The sequence below is a fragment of the Poecilia reticulata genome, linkage group LG22 (genome assembly GCF_000633615.1).
Source record: "Poecilia reticulata strain Guanapo linkage group LG22, Guppy_female_1.0+MT, whole genome shotgun sequence".
NCBI classification, from domain to species: Eukaryota; Metazoa; Chordata; class Actinopteri; order Cyprinodontiformes; family Poeciliidae; genus Poecilia; species Poecilia reticulata.
The window spans coordinates 22,734,200-22,749,296 of record NC_024352.1 but is presented as its reverse complement, the minus strand read 5'-3'; the positions used below and the strand labels follow the sequence as shown (position 1 = coordinate 22,749,296).

Here is a 15,097-nt window from a genome sequence, read left to right as displayed (position 1 = left end):
AACAGAAACACGTTATTGATGGATTTTTAATTGGTGCTTTTAGCATTCACTGAAAACAAAGATGTTAACAAATAAACTGGACAGTGTGCTGTACATTTAGTGATATTTTCACAGTTGCGGTCTCAACTGGTCTTGAAATAAAATGCAGAGTCCTCAGCGACCGAGGCCAAATGCGGTCGAGTCCGAGACGAGACCGAGACCATCAAAAAATGGTCTCGAGACCAAGACCGACCTCGAGTACTGCAACACTGGTGTACATAGCTTTACTTGTCCTACCACAGCCGTTGTGTTTGTTTGGTGGGTGTGACAGGTAGACTTCCAGTTAGTCTCACCATGAGCAGCCCTGGAAAAAATGAAGAGACCACTGACTGAGACCCCATGGAAAACCTGATTCCACCAAATACTAATTTCTGAACTTTGTATTGTTGATTCTAAATCAATATGAACTTGTTTTCTTTGCATTATTTGTGGTCTGAAAGCACTGCGTCTTTTTCGTTATTTTGACCATTTCTCATTTTCTGCAAATAAATAAGCAATATTTGCTTGGTATTTCGGAGACATGTCAGTAGTTCATAGAATAAAAGAACAATGTTTATTTTACACAAACATAAGCCTATAAAACTTAAAATCATAGAAACCAATCATTTTAAGTCATCTCTTTTTTTTCCCAGAGCTGTATATGCCTACAGCCAACACCGGAGGGAAGAAGTGAGAAAAATCACTTCAAAGCGAAGCTAATTCAGACGGCATGCAGTGCCACTCTGCTGGTAAATCATTTAATAGGTCTTGGTCAGATTTTTCTACTTATAGCAAAACATTTTCATATGTTTTAAGTAAAATAATACACCAGTGGAACTAATACTTTTTTATATTGATATAATTAGTTATTGACTTAAAACAAGCTTTTATATCTTACTAAAAAGTTACTTGCAAGTTAGTTTTGTACTAAAATATCTGCACTAGAAACTAAGATTTTGTGTTTTTGCAGTGTAGGGGCAAAACTCAATTTAAATTCTCACTGGAGTCCATGTGTCATTCCTCAATCTCTTTCCTGTGTCATTATATTTTTGGTTAATTCTATAATTTCTTTGTTAAAAATTTATTTTAAAAAATTATTACCTGAAACTTTACAGTTGAATCTGTAAAATTCTGAATGTTTTCATGAAAATTTATTATAACATTCTATTTTTTAAGGATAAGAAATATCTGTCTTTGTTCAATGCACCTCCTGTCATGTTTACTGTGCAGATAATCTTCACAATACGAGGTTATGAGAGGCACAAATCAGCTGAGCAGACTTGTAAGCCACCTCCACTGTCACTCACCATTCCCTTTAGTTTCCCTCCATGTTGTCTCCTGTTTCATCCTCCTCTACTCTCTCTCCCCAACAAGACATGAGACATGTAGTCCTGCAGCTCTGACACCGTGGGGCCGTTCGGGGGAAGCGAGGTAGCCGGCTGCCCAGAGACCATGTAAGCACTGACCTCCATTACTGCACTATTAAACGACTCGTGTACTCCTCCGAGGTAAGAGAGCTCTTCCTCCTGTCCGCGCCGCGCAACCCAGCTTCCCAAGCTTCCTTATGTGCAAAGCCATCCCTCTGCTTCTCATTAAAACATCACATCTACTTAGTGTCTACATGTTCATACCAACCAAACAGCCTGCTGTTATTGTTTGAGCCAGGCTGTTACTTCCAGGGCCTCCTCAAGGCAAAACAGGGCCAGACAGGGGGCTTGTGTTCATTTCAAACACAAGCCCATGTTTATGTTGATAAAAAATTAAGGTGGACATTGAAACAGATATCAGGTTCTTGTAGCTGGTGGCAAAACATCAATACACATAAGTATAAACGCTGCAGTGAATATGCCAAGTTTTGTGCGTGATAAAGAGGCAGAGAGAGCAACGTTTAAGCATCAGGTGTCAGAACATTTCCTGGACAAGAGACCAACAATAAACTTGTTCTTCCTGTGAGCGTTTTAAATACCACAGAACAAATGAAAGAATCAATCATCGGCTTTCACATCCAAGCTGCGCTTTCTAATTGAGCTACACAAGACAAAGGACCATCGAGTTTGATGTTTAACGAAAAGTTCACAACAAATTAGCAGAAGATTTCCACTCATTGTCTTCTTGGGTCTTCACAGAATACTGGAAATTCTAGTTTAGCATGAAAAGGCATTAATTTAAAATCCGGCTCCACGAGCTCCATCATTACAGGCCATGTTTGGGTAAAAAAACAAACCCAGAGAGCCGCTCCTGTCTCGGAGAAAACATCTGAAATCACACACAATCTTTGAAGCCAAACTATTTTTTTCATTCTGGAGCCCATTTTTCCCCTAAATAACCCTCTTAGCGGGTTATGTGCTCATCTCGATCAGAATCCACCCGTCTCCCCTAATTACAGACTGCTTGTGTTTCCACTATTCGCTTTGAATTCTCTCTTATTCATCTCGTTCTCCTGACAGCTCAGGCCTAGATTTGTTTTGAAGTACTTTTCAATTGTCCCAACTTTATTTTTCTCCCCACAAATTGCTATGATTCTGTCTTAAAAAGAAAAATGACCACTTTAGCGCAGAATAATCGCAGAACATTTTCTGCCAGCGGGAAAGAGGAGAGAGGATGGACGTGGGTGTGCCGGAGAGAAGGGAGCCTCTGACCTGATGTTCCAGCACCTATCTGCTAATTAGACCTGTTCTATAACCAGATGCTCATAATTAAATTTACATGCAGTGGTGAATAGCTGGATAAAAAGAACAGATCCATCAGGAGGCCGTGAAGGAGGCATTGAGCGGCTATTGCATGGTGTGTAAAATACACAAGAACATAAAAAGCTCATTAAGTGAGACAATAAACTGAAGGAAACCCTGGAGCAATTCAAACACCATCTTGATCCGCACCCTGGAAGCGTCTTTCCATCACTCCTCCTCTGTTCCCGTCTCGCTCTCCGTGTCAAACTGTATCCCCTCTGTTTCTTTATTCATCTCTTATTTGCATTAGTAGCCAGGTCTGTCTTCTTCAGGATAAAATCTGTCTCTCATCTAGGTCTTGACATGACGTCTCAAAATATGGCATGACCTTGTCAGTGTTAAGCTTACACTGCAAAAGCTAAATCTTAAGTTATTTTTCTAGTGCACATATCTTAGTATACTTGAAATAAGACAAAACTAACAAGAAACTTTCCAGCAAGAAATAGGAGATTAAGTCAATAATTCCCTAATATTGATGAAAAACAAGACATTTTTTCCATATTATAAGTTAAAACGTTCCCCTTTTCGTCAATATTAAGGAATTATTGAATGTAAAGTAGGTCAATAGTTCAAAGATGCATCCATCTTCCATGCCGGAGAACTGATGGTGAAGCCACCCTGTCTTGTTCTGCGGTCAGTCAATAGATGGTAGACGGGCAGAAAAATACCCCGTTGATTTCCTGTCAGTTTAAAAAAAACCGAAGCAAACAATGGTTTAATTTTTGGTGAAACTCAGCGGCTGGTAGGCTGTGAACTGATCAAACAAAGTACATATTGAGGACCGGTCCATCAAAAGCAAATATCAAAGGCTTCCACAGCCTGAAGTCTAATTGATGTTATTTCCCAAAAGGTTTTCTTGTGTTCTGTAAACAAACAGGGGCAAAGTGAGGAGGAACGAGAGATTTTAATACGCTACACATTCCAGCTTAACGAAGAACAGAAAACACAACGTTACGTAACAAAAGGGATAGAATAGACATAAATGATATCAATAAAGGATTAATGCATGTTCCATTTTCATCTTATGCAATGTATTTGGCAAAGCTAAATCATCTAAACAATCTGTGAGCTAATTTCAATATTAGATCAACTTTATTTTGGATCATTTTTATTCTTATGAGTGTCAAATATTTCCTATGTTTCTCAATGCCTTCTTTTATCATATTTTGTTCAAATATACTTTACACACACTGCTGCTTCACTTAGTGGACTGTGGTTGAATTACAATAGAAAAAGAAGAGGTTTCACTCTATTACCTGTCCTTTTAATTTTTAGCTTGAAATGTTGCCATCCAGAAACCACTTTCTGAATTATTGTTTGTGCAGGACGCTCTACTTCTGCTTTTCAAACATGTACGACTATATATTTCCACATCTGTTTGCAGCCATTTTCACATGTGAGTGTAAACGTTTAGTAAGCAGTAGCTTATTTGGATTTAAAGTAACAAGATGCCCTAAAACAGCTCATTATGAAAGGTTAAAACGGGCAGAACTGACCAAACTAAAATCTCATCATCTAAGAATAATTTTATGCAAAAAAAATGTCATGAAAATGTTTTGTATAGCCCATAGACCTACCCTAACCTGGTCTTTTTGTTGGTGACTATGCCACCAACAAAAATCAAGAAGCTGGAAACAAAAAAGAAAGGAACTGGGAAGCTAATGGCCTCAGAAAGTGATGCAGCCTTTCAAGCCCTTTTCTTCACTCTGAGCCTAAACCAAACGCATTCCAGACTGGATAATGAGTTTTGGATTCCACCCAATTTTAAAACATGATGGATTTGTCTTTTATTTTTCCATGATCCTCCAAGGCCCTCTGTCGTTTCTCATAAAACCTGTGATGTAGATGCAGGAAGCAAAATAAATTAGAGACTAGAGGTGTTGTTTGGACATGGGATAATTAACAAGCACAATCAGTCTGTCAGTAAGCGCCTCTGTTAGGTATAGCCAACTAATGCAAATAAGCAATAATTAATATGGACCATGTGTAGGTTTTCTTCGTCGCCTGTCAATCATTTGTCGCCTATATGTGAAATATTCACCACCTGCAACCCTGGTTATGTGCAGATTCTTTTCATATCTATAATTATAATGAAACGCAGAGCTGAATTTATTAGCACACATTTGATGTAAGCGTTTGCTGGCGCAAGCAGCTTCAGCTTTGCGAGCATGCACACAAATCGCGTACAGCATGTGCAGACCAGGCAAGAGGTTAAAGCAAGAGAGATAATTTAAAGATACTCTGAGAGGACATATTCTTGCTCCTCCGTTTCTCCTTGATATTGTAATGAGTCTCCATGGTCTCCAAACATGCCCATAAATTTTCATAACTGGTGGGTGGACCAAAGTTGGCACAGAAAGTGAACAAATGGCTTCTTCTCAGGCATCATGAATATCAATGAAAGATGGGAAATGGTGGTCCTGATGAAGAAGGCGGAAGGCAAGCAAATCCCGGTGACTTCCAGAGTGTAAAGCAGATCAAAAACCGTCCCCGAAGCGCTTCATGACCATCCTGTTTTACTCTTCTCTCTGCTCTTGTGTTGCTCACAGTGGTAACAAGTCCAAATCAAATGGCTTTCTGGCAACAACAGAGAAAAGTAATCAGCACCTTGCTGATTTTCTGTATGAATCATATGGAGTCTGGTGTGAAAAATGGTTCGCAAAGCCGTAGTGTGTCAGTAATATAAATCAGTCGATTGCAGCCTAATTGTGGTCTATCAGGTTACCCTTTCATGGTAAACAAATCATTAGAGCAGTAATTGTAGTAAGGGATGAGCTAATATGATGATTTCAACACTTGCATTATTGCTAAGGAGACAATATGTTTGACGCTGCATGTGTAGGTTTCCCTGGAAACCGTCCATCAGAGCGTCTATAGCAGTGATTCTTAACCTTTTTTGACGTACCGAACCCACCAATTTCATATGTGCATTCACTGAACCCTTCTGTAGTGATAAATATATGATTTCCCCCAAAATTCAAGACATGGGGTGACCCAATTAGAGTCTAGTTGGGTCACCTCATGATCACTCAGTCTTCGTAAAGGTAGAGTCTCTGAGAACAGTTCTTCAAAATATAGTCAGTGTTTTCAGCAAAGTTGATCTGACTGTCCAGGAACGACCCAAGGTATTTAAGATCTGCCACAGTTTCAACAGGTTGGCCATCGAGAGAAACTGGAACCACTTTAAGGTCTTGTTTAGATCATTTAATTAGCTCTACATTCTAAAGAGAATGAAAAAATTATAAATAAAGACTTTGCAGTGTTCTGATTTAGTCATGTAATTATATTAGTTGTGTTACCACCCCCACGCCACTAGAGGCAGTACTAACCCCGAAAAGATGCGACTAAGGAGCAGATTTAGAAGAACACCGAAAGCTAMAGAATGTGGTAAAAACTGAGCTTTGCTGAAGTAAATAAAGACAAGTTTAAATCCATGCTGAGAGTGGAGCTCCTTCAATCAGGGCTCCTCAGCAGCTCTGATTGGCTAAGCAATGTAACGTGATCCTCTGATTGGCTAAGCAATGTAACGTGATCCTCTGCAGCAAGTGATGGCAAAGCGGGGTGTCATCACAGCAGAGGCTCCGCCGAACCCCTGAGACCGACTCATCGAACCCCTGGGGTTCGACCGAACCCAGGTTAAGAACCACTGATCTATAGGGAGTGATGAGTGGAGCAGAGACAGAAGTCGATATAACGCAAAGCAAACCGGTTAGAAATAAAATTTAAAAAAGAAAATTATTTACATTAAATACATTTATTAATGTATTTAGATGTAAAGGTCAAATGTAAATTCAACATGAGTGGCTGGTTTTGAATGTTTAAACAAAAACTGCTCAGTATCATTTGAAGTTAACAGAAAACATAAACCCTCAAACCTTTTCCCTCCTGTCTGCTCTCGGCTCCTCCACATCAACTCTACATCATCGCTTTTCATTTACAGAATTTATAACTTTTGCCAATTTCAGATTCTTAGAAATATGTACAGAACGGATTCAATGCGAAAGCAAAAGCAGAGCAAAAACAAAAACTATTTCCGCTGTTGTAATGTTGTCACAAATATATAATTATTAAAATTATCCTTCATGTAGAAAAATGCTACCCTTGTTCATTGCTGAGTCCTTTACAGAAAAGGGACTATTTTGAATGAACACTTTGAACTTTATTCCAATGTTTAGATCGGCTGGAAGAGAAGCAGGAAATGCTCATTACCCACCGACTCCAGAGCCGATAGCTGCTGCAGCCAACGGACAGCCGGCCTTTCCACCGCATCGAAATTATGAGCAGGATGGATGTTTGAGCCATGGCATCAATATCTACTCATCCACATGTCCATCCAGAAATCGGTGGAGAGGAATGTGATTAAAAGCTTTTGTGATTCAGACTTTCAATTCTATTGATCTCCTTACATAAACTATAATTTGAGCCCAAATGTGCATCTCATATGGACACACAAGCCCCATGCACACACATAGACATCAGCGAGATGTGGAGTAACAGATGACCTTATATCCTCACTGTGGTACACACACACACACACACACACACACACACAAATACATGCGGGTATAACACAGATAACACAGATGTGTACGTTGTCTGCAGTGAAATTCCAAGGGAAAGACAGTTTCTATTTGTGGACATGAGGTTCACAAACTGGCCACTGCCAGAAGATTTATCTCCTCCTCACAAATTTCATTTGGGGAAGGAATAATAAGGTCTAGGAAATGAAAGTTAATCATGAATTCTCCTTCCCCTTTTCTCTACTATGCACAGCTCATCTGAGGTCTGCTTTATCTAGTCTAAAACCTTTTGTCTTTGTTGCCCTCTGCAACCTCTTAAATACATCATAAATCAGTGACGACGTTCAATTCTAGTGGCTAATTGTCCGACAGAAATGAACTGCAGTAAAGGTTCGTCCTCCAGTGAAATAAGGAAGGATTTTCCTTGCAAAGGAAGGTCTTATGGATCCTGTTAGATGAGGGATTTTTGCCCTTACTCTTGTTTTCCCTCCTTTGCTACCCGTTTGTGTCTGGCTGCAACCTTCTGATCCCTGCCAGCCGTTATCCTCTTATCGCAGAGCATCTACTCGAGCTTTCTCTCCACTCATGGCTTTTTCACACTAGATCAAAACATCCACACCTGTGTCCAAGTTCTTCTCGTTTTTCATGTTTTGATATTACTTTTCATGTTTTCTTTTCTCTCCCTCTGCCCTGCCTGTCTTTCTGCCTCGGCATACGTCTTAAAAAAAATACTCACCTTACCTCCAATAGCAGATTTCACCCTTCAGGTTGTTAGTGGGAAGAAATTGTGGATGAAACCTGAAAAGAAAGAAAACCAAGAGATTCTCAGGTCATTCCACGGATGCAAGAATCTGTTTTGTTTTGTTTTTTTGCTTTTTCTCCAATGCGTCAATCCAGAAGAAAAGTGGAGCGCTAACAAAATCGCTGAAAGATTTCTCACTTTTTTCCCTCTCACTGTTGCACATTAAATTAGGATGCAGTATAGGTGAGTAGAGACAATACTCTGTGGAAATCACCTGTGTTAAAATACCAGCTATTTGTGGCATAAACAAATGAGACAATGAAAAAGGTTTGAACAACTCGTTCCACCTTTAATGTGACACATGCTGTACAAAACAAAACCAAGAGTTTGTTAGTTAGCAGATCTAAGTCAAAAACTTATGTAGAGATCTTTATTTTCTTAATTATTATACATGTTTTTTTTATTTTGAAAGCTAAAAACCATATTTTGAAAACATAACCATGAAACACGGCTTTGATTTGATTTATAACATAAAATCCCTACATCAAGGTTTGTGGCTGTAAGGTTAAATCTTTATGGAAATATTTGATTCAAATCTAATTTTTATGTATAATATTACATTTCTTAAGGTTCTTAAAGTCTCTTATATCCAAGTGTTGATGTTGAAGGTCAGTTTTCTAATCACTGTTGCTTTTTAATAAAAGAAAAATACAGAAAAACCACTAGTTAGACTTTTGGAATGACTGAAAACAATTTGACAGAAGAAATTATAATTTTTTTAAAATGTGTCAGCCTTCTTTCATCTTTTATCAGCTATTAACTAATAATGAAGTAATACGAATGAACCTTCAATGGCCATAAAAAGACCATCAGAGCTGCTTTTGTAAATTTGCTACTCTATTATAATGTTGAGTAAAAATAAAATCCTCTTTTCCTTTGAAAAAAAATTATTTGAAAGTAACAAAAGCTTTAATTTTTTTTTTGACAATGTAATCCTCACATTACCTGATGAAAAATCTGAATGAAAACACATTGTGGAAAAACTCAAAGTAATTTCAGTGTTGAGGCATTAATGGGTAAAACAAGAATCCAATGTTTCCTTTTCAGATTCATACAACGGCGTTTATATGTTTGTTTAGGAAAACCTTTCCAGCCCAAACGCAGTCAAACGCTTGAAAGCAGCCATTAAGCAGTAGCTGATGAATCCAATTTTCCCTGAATAAAGCAAAGCTGGTGTCATTCAGCGAGTCACTTAACCTGAAAGGCTTGTGTAAACACCCTGTGGGATAAATGGGCATTATCTTAGAGGAGGCCAAAGGCTGGTAAGGCTGGGAGTTGATGGAAATAACTAGAAAACAGCTATCACTTCCACTTCCTGGACTATGAGGATGGCTGTAATGAGTTTTAGTGTGTGTGTTTTGGGGATCAGGAGATGATGAAGAGGGCACTGATAGAAAGGAAAGCAGAGGAGATGAAGGGGAAAAGGGAATGAGGTGTCTGGGATGTTCAGAGTAATAACAGGGCTCTGAGGTGGGTTTGTTAGCAGCCATGACAGTCACACCAGTCCAGATTGTTCCTGACTGATGTGGCTGGAGTCTGTAGGGTTGTGATTGGTTATGATGCTTACCTAAAAGTGTTTCCTTCTCTCCTTTTCATGGTGGTTTTATCCAGATCAACTGCTTTGAGGCTGCATCTGTAGTTATTAGCTGCTGCTTCGGGTCAGTTTTGCCTAAGCGAAAAAAGGGATTAGCTATTTGTTGTGTTCTGCCAATTTTGCACCTCCGACATGATGTGAAGCAGAGATATTTTGGTCGTAGCCCAGTTAGCACAGCCAGCTAGCTTAGAAACCAAACTGTTAGCCCAGTAGAAATTTGCAGAACTTTTTCTTACATATGTTGCAGAGGGAGAGACCTGCGAATAATTCATGGGGGTTCTGCGCTTTAGTTTTTGTGAAGTCAGAAATGACCTTGCCAGCCAGAACTTTGTTGTTGTTCTTACAGCCTCAAGTAAAAGAAATAACTTTGCTGTCCTTGCAGAGTATGTTCAAGTCCTGACAAAAGGCAACTAGAACAAAGCATACCTATAGGCTAGTGTTTTTTTAAATGGGGCCGCTAGGGAGAGCTAAGGGGGCCTCAGAAAGCTGGAGGGAAGATGAGGGGAAACAATGCAAAAAATAAGAATTTTAACTTTTTAATAATATTTTTGTCATAAACTCCAATCAGTTAAAATAGTTTATTAAAATTGTATTTACTCAACTTTCTGATTGGCTTCACTAGCTCGCTCCTCAAGGTAGTGTAGGAATATCGAAATAGAGACATTTCTGACAAGAACAAGATTGAAGAAACTGTCCTGCTGTATAGTAACTGAGAGCCAACTAAATCAGAAGGTATGAAGCAGCATTTATGCTAAACGAACATAATTATTATTGATACATAAAACATGAGAAAAAAACTGTTAAAAGTTTATGTTTCTTTACATATTTTGTAGCATTTTGTGTGGGTTTGCAAACGGGGTCCCTGTTGAGAAGCTAATGCTGTTTGGAGGGCCGTACATGGAAAAATGTGGGAATATTTCACAAGAACACACATGTAGGACTCTATGGAACATTATTTATATGTAATAGTTGTTGTTGTTGTTCAGCCCACAAGACCAAATTGGCTCAGATGATATGTACTCTAAAAAGTGTTTTTGAGCTGCAGTTCATCTTATGGACTTATTTACATTAATTTCACTTAATTCTGTGGGTAGAGTTGTCGTCTTGTGATCGGAAGGCTGTAGGTTCGATTCCAGCTTCCTCCTGCCACATGTCAATGTACCCCTGGGCACTTAATCCCAAGTTGCCCACAGATCTGAGCATTAAATAAATGTGTTAATGTCACTCTAGTGTAAAGTGCTTTCAGTGGTAAAAATGACTGGAAAAGCGCTATGTAAATTTATTTACCATTTTTGAAGCAAACTAAATGATTTGAGTAAAACTGACTTAAATCTGTTATTTTAAACATACTTAATAAATTAAAAAAAAATAAATTAACAAATTGAGTTGGATGATTATAATATTAAATTGGTTAAACTTAATAAATTACGTTGGATAAACTTAATTGAATTGCTTGTTACCTACAGAAGCAATTCAATTAAGTTGGTTCAACTATTTTCTTTTTAGAGTGTGTCAAGAACAAGCAGCAAAAAGCAGTGCATCACTTTCTAATCGCAGCTCTGAGAGAGAAAAGATTTTTTCATTCTTTGGGATTACATATTGCCCCTTAGCCTATTACTGTGTTATCAGCCTGTTTACAATGAATTTACTATTATTCTAGACGGTATGACTTAACATTTTCTACCAAGATTCAGCAAATTCAGATTGTGAATTTGTGCTCTACCTATAGTTGCAGCTTCGGGAGACCAAACTTTAAGTGTCAGCTCGTTCGTCTCTGCTTCCTCCTTTTTTCCGGCTGCCACCAGTTTTCCGTTGCACTGTAATTGGATACTCTTCATCTCCCTTCTCAGACTCTGCTTTGAATTTAAGTGGAGCTCAACCCTAGCTGTGATAAAAGTGTGCAAGTGTAAGTGCCTGTGACAGCTCACACTCAGGTCACGAAGCATCTCAAACGGTCTTAGCCTGCCAACAAAGAAGCTGAATTCTGTCGCAGCCTGAAGGTTTGGGGTCTCAAAATGCTTAAATTTAGCTGCAGTTTTAATTCAATGTTTTTAATTTAGACTTTTATTGCTTTGTTCTCCTTTTTGGAATGCAAGTGCTAGTTTGAGCTTGTTTTGTAGGCTGGGAGCACATAAATAAAGAATTATGCGACAGCTCTTGCATGACAGCCCCGTCATTATCTGTCCGTCAGTCAACTTTGCAGCATATGCATGCACACACTGAGCACATACACACCTAAATGCGCCCATCAGGGGCAACTCAGAATATTTTGAATGAGTGTTGTGTCATTTATTATCCAATATACGGTCAGGAGCAAAGAGAAAAACAGGTTGAAGAACCGGACCTGGCACCTCGCAACCGTTCTGACGCCCGACTCAGTGCAGAACAATTTTGCTCCTCATTTCTGTTCATTTTATAGTCACTGGATCTCTGTAGGATGTCAGAACAAATTCTTCCTCTCTGTTTGTGGACTGAAGGTGACAGGAGCTCGGGATTGGGTGGTTGACATTGGTGGAGGAACAGAAACAAACAGACAGAAGAAAAATTTTCACATTTAACGCCCGCCTGCCTGATAACTCGGAAAGATTCCTTTCATATTCTTCCATTCAACTTTCTTTAATCTCACCTGTATGTCATTATAGTTTGAAAATTTGTAATTATAAACCATGAGTACCAATGTCAGCATCCAGCAGCTCGAGGCTTCCCTCCCCTCATCGTTCTTTGTATCCTGTGTGTAAATCAGAGCCTTAAGCAGGCAATATCCTCAGCCAGTCCCAAAGCGCTCTCTTATCTTTAATCCATATATTGCCTTTTCAATGCAGCAATTTTCCCATCTTTTCCCTCAAGACTTATGAACATCAGGTTTTATTGGTTGAAGTCTTCGACAAGTGGAATTAGAATGGTGTGAGGGCAGGTGGAGGAGGAGCCGCACATTTATTTGGAGCAGAGTGAGAAATATGGGATGCCTATTAAAGTTGTATTTTTCCCAGCTGTAAAAAAGTCTCGATCAAACGGGGGCTCGACTGTTTGGGATCTGTTTGGGAAAAGGTCACGCCGCTGTTTCGCTCTCCACACACAATCAATTTGTTCCTGTGAAGCCAAACTAAAGGGTGTAGCAATTGAAGTGACTGATTATGCCTCACTTAGCACTTTAAAAAATAGTCATTAGTATGACTAAATGCCATGAGAATACACAGAAAATATGTAATGCTGACTGTGGCACTATACCAGATCAGGCTGATATGTTTTTTGGGGGTTGGGGGTTTAATCTGAAGTCAGCAATAATAAAATGTGACTGACAGCTGGTTCTTACCAGGCTGTTGTGATCCGTGTTTCTGTGTGTTTACTTTTGAGTTTTCTGTGTGATCCTGTTCTCGGTGAGTCCTGTCTCTGCGTTTTCCCCGTGATTGTCTCCCAGGTGTGTCTCGTTCCCGTGATTACCCCCGTGTGTATTTAGTCTCACCTGTTGTCTGTGTTCCTTGTCGGGTCCTTGTCTATGTTTGTCAAAAGTACGTCTTTGTCTGCATCAGTCTGTCCGTCGCCCCAGTTATACTGCTATGTCTTGTGTCGGCGTCAGCTCTAGTGTTTTCAGTCTTTGTGGTCAGTTGCTACCGGCATCTAGCTGTGTGCTTGTCTCTCGCCATGCCGCCTGTCTTGGACTGTTGATGAGCATTATCATTATTAAATTCACCATTTTCATCATAACCTGGGTCTCAGCGGCATCTCCTCGCCATTTTTAAGAGAGGAAAAATTATTCTAAAACTTTAAAAACCTTTTGACTCGTTATATCCTCTCTATGCCCGGATTCAGAAAATGCTGTGTGCAAGAACTGAGATCACACAGAGATGACAGCGTCACAATAATCAGCATTTATTCAAGACAGATGAACACTGTCACCAGAAAAGCTCATCATAAAACATCATAAACCTCAGAGCACAAACAACACATGAATTTACCTGAGAAAACAAAAAAAGACAAACAGACAGCAAAGACGTCTTTGGAGAATTGCAAGCGCAAATCTGATTTGTTACTCTGTGTGGAAAGTTTTATCTCCTTTTCTTTAATTTATTCAAATAAGGCGTATCTTTGCTCATCCAACCAGGACCTGTCTCTGACCCTCTCTCTAAAGCCATTTGCTCCCATTGTCTAAGCAGAGCTTCTCCGAACTCCTGCTGGTTTATGGCCTTCACAGATCAGTGTGAAGAGCTAGAACTTCCTACTGATTGTTTTCCAGACAGACAAACGACAGATCAGAGATCTTGGCAAACAATCTGCTTTAACTACAGGTAAAATAAAGGTCAATAGGCCAGAATAAGTTATAAATTTTAAAACTATAGTTAGGCTATTTCAATCAAGTCATGTTAAATTTCAAAACTAGCTTATTTTAAATATATTTTCTTAACACCATCAACCACCACCCATCATGACAACTGTGACTAAATAGGTAATAATTACTCTTATTGGCTCAAATATAAAATATATATTTTCATGGATGGAACCCATTCATTCTGTGCATGTTTGAGAATTCAGTCATTAGTAAATGATCAATATTTTTGTATATTTGAGGATCGGTTCAGCTTTATCCCTGCATCGTGCTAATTGATGTAACTTGAATCACTGATTTTAAACCTGAAGGAATGAAGGTTTAATTTTTACAGAAAAGCTGCTGAACTAAAAAAAAAAAAAAAACAGATTGGGGAAATTTGCATTAAGAACAACAGATTGTTTGGTTTAGCAAAGTTTGTTTATAAATATGAAAAGAAAAACATGTTGCGTCCTTGAAATAAATGTGTTGACACATAGATTATTAATAGTGTGTATATGTTGGAATTAACATTTCTTTCTAGTTGTTCTTCTTTGAGGATTGACCTCACAAATGAATTAAATTTAATGCTCTATCTGCCCCTAAAGTAGGTCAAGTCGTCATTACTTTCACATTTAGTTTTATCCCCTCTGTGAGATCTGGTTCTAGGTTCACCAGTAGATTATTTCACTGATAACATATTTTCAGTGACTTTAATGCTACTTTTATCAATATTAAAGGAATTATTTATTCAACACAAGCTCCTATATCTTGCTGAAAAGCTGATGGTAAATTAGTTCTTTTTTTTCTAGTGTACAAAGATATTTAAACTGGAATACTTGGTAGGATTTTGTGTTTTTTGCAGTGTAGATTGGATGCGACTCCTCAACGCAGCTATTCTGGGTTCAGTTCTCATTTTTGATGCAAGTCCTCCCCCTTTCTCTCTCACTCTGTCCATTTCCTGTCTGATTAAAGCTCAAAACTCAGCACAACATGTGCTCCAAATACAGTTAGAGCCAGAAATATTTGGACAGTGACACAATTTTCGCAAGTTGGGCTCTGCATGCCACCGCATTAGATTTGAAATGAAACCTCTACAACAGAATTCAAGTGCAGATTGTAACGTTTAAT

General features: G+C 38.7%; 1 long non-coding RNA gene across 1 annotated transcript in view; it reads right to left on the bottom strand.

Annotated features, from left to right (window-relative positions):
* Nucleotides 1-15,097, bottom strand: part of LOC108165821 (uncharacterized) — a 77,672-nt gene that overhangs the window by 13,587 nt on the left and 48,988 nt on the right. The window contains exon 2 of the long non-coding RNA XR_001776139.1: nt 8,004-8,065. This is a non-coding gene — a long non-coding RNA (uncharacterized LOC108165821). The remainder of the gene's footprint in view (nt 1-8,003; nt 8,066-15,097) is intronic.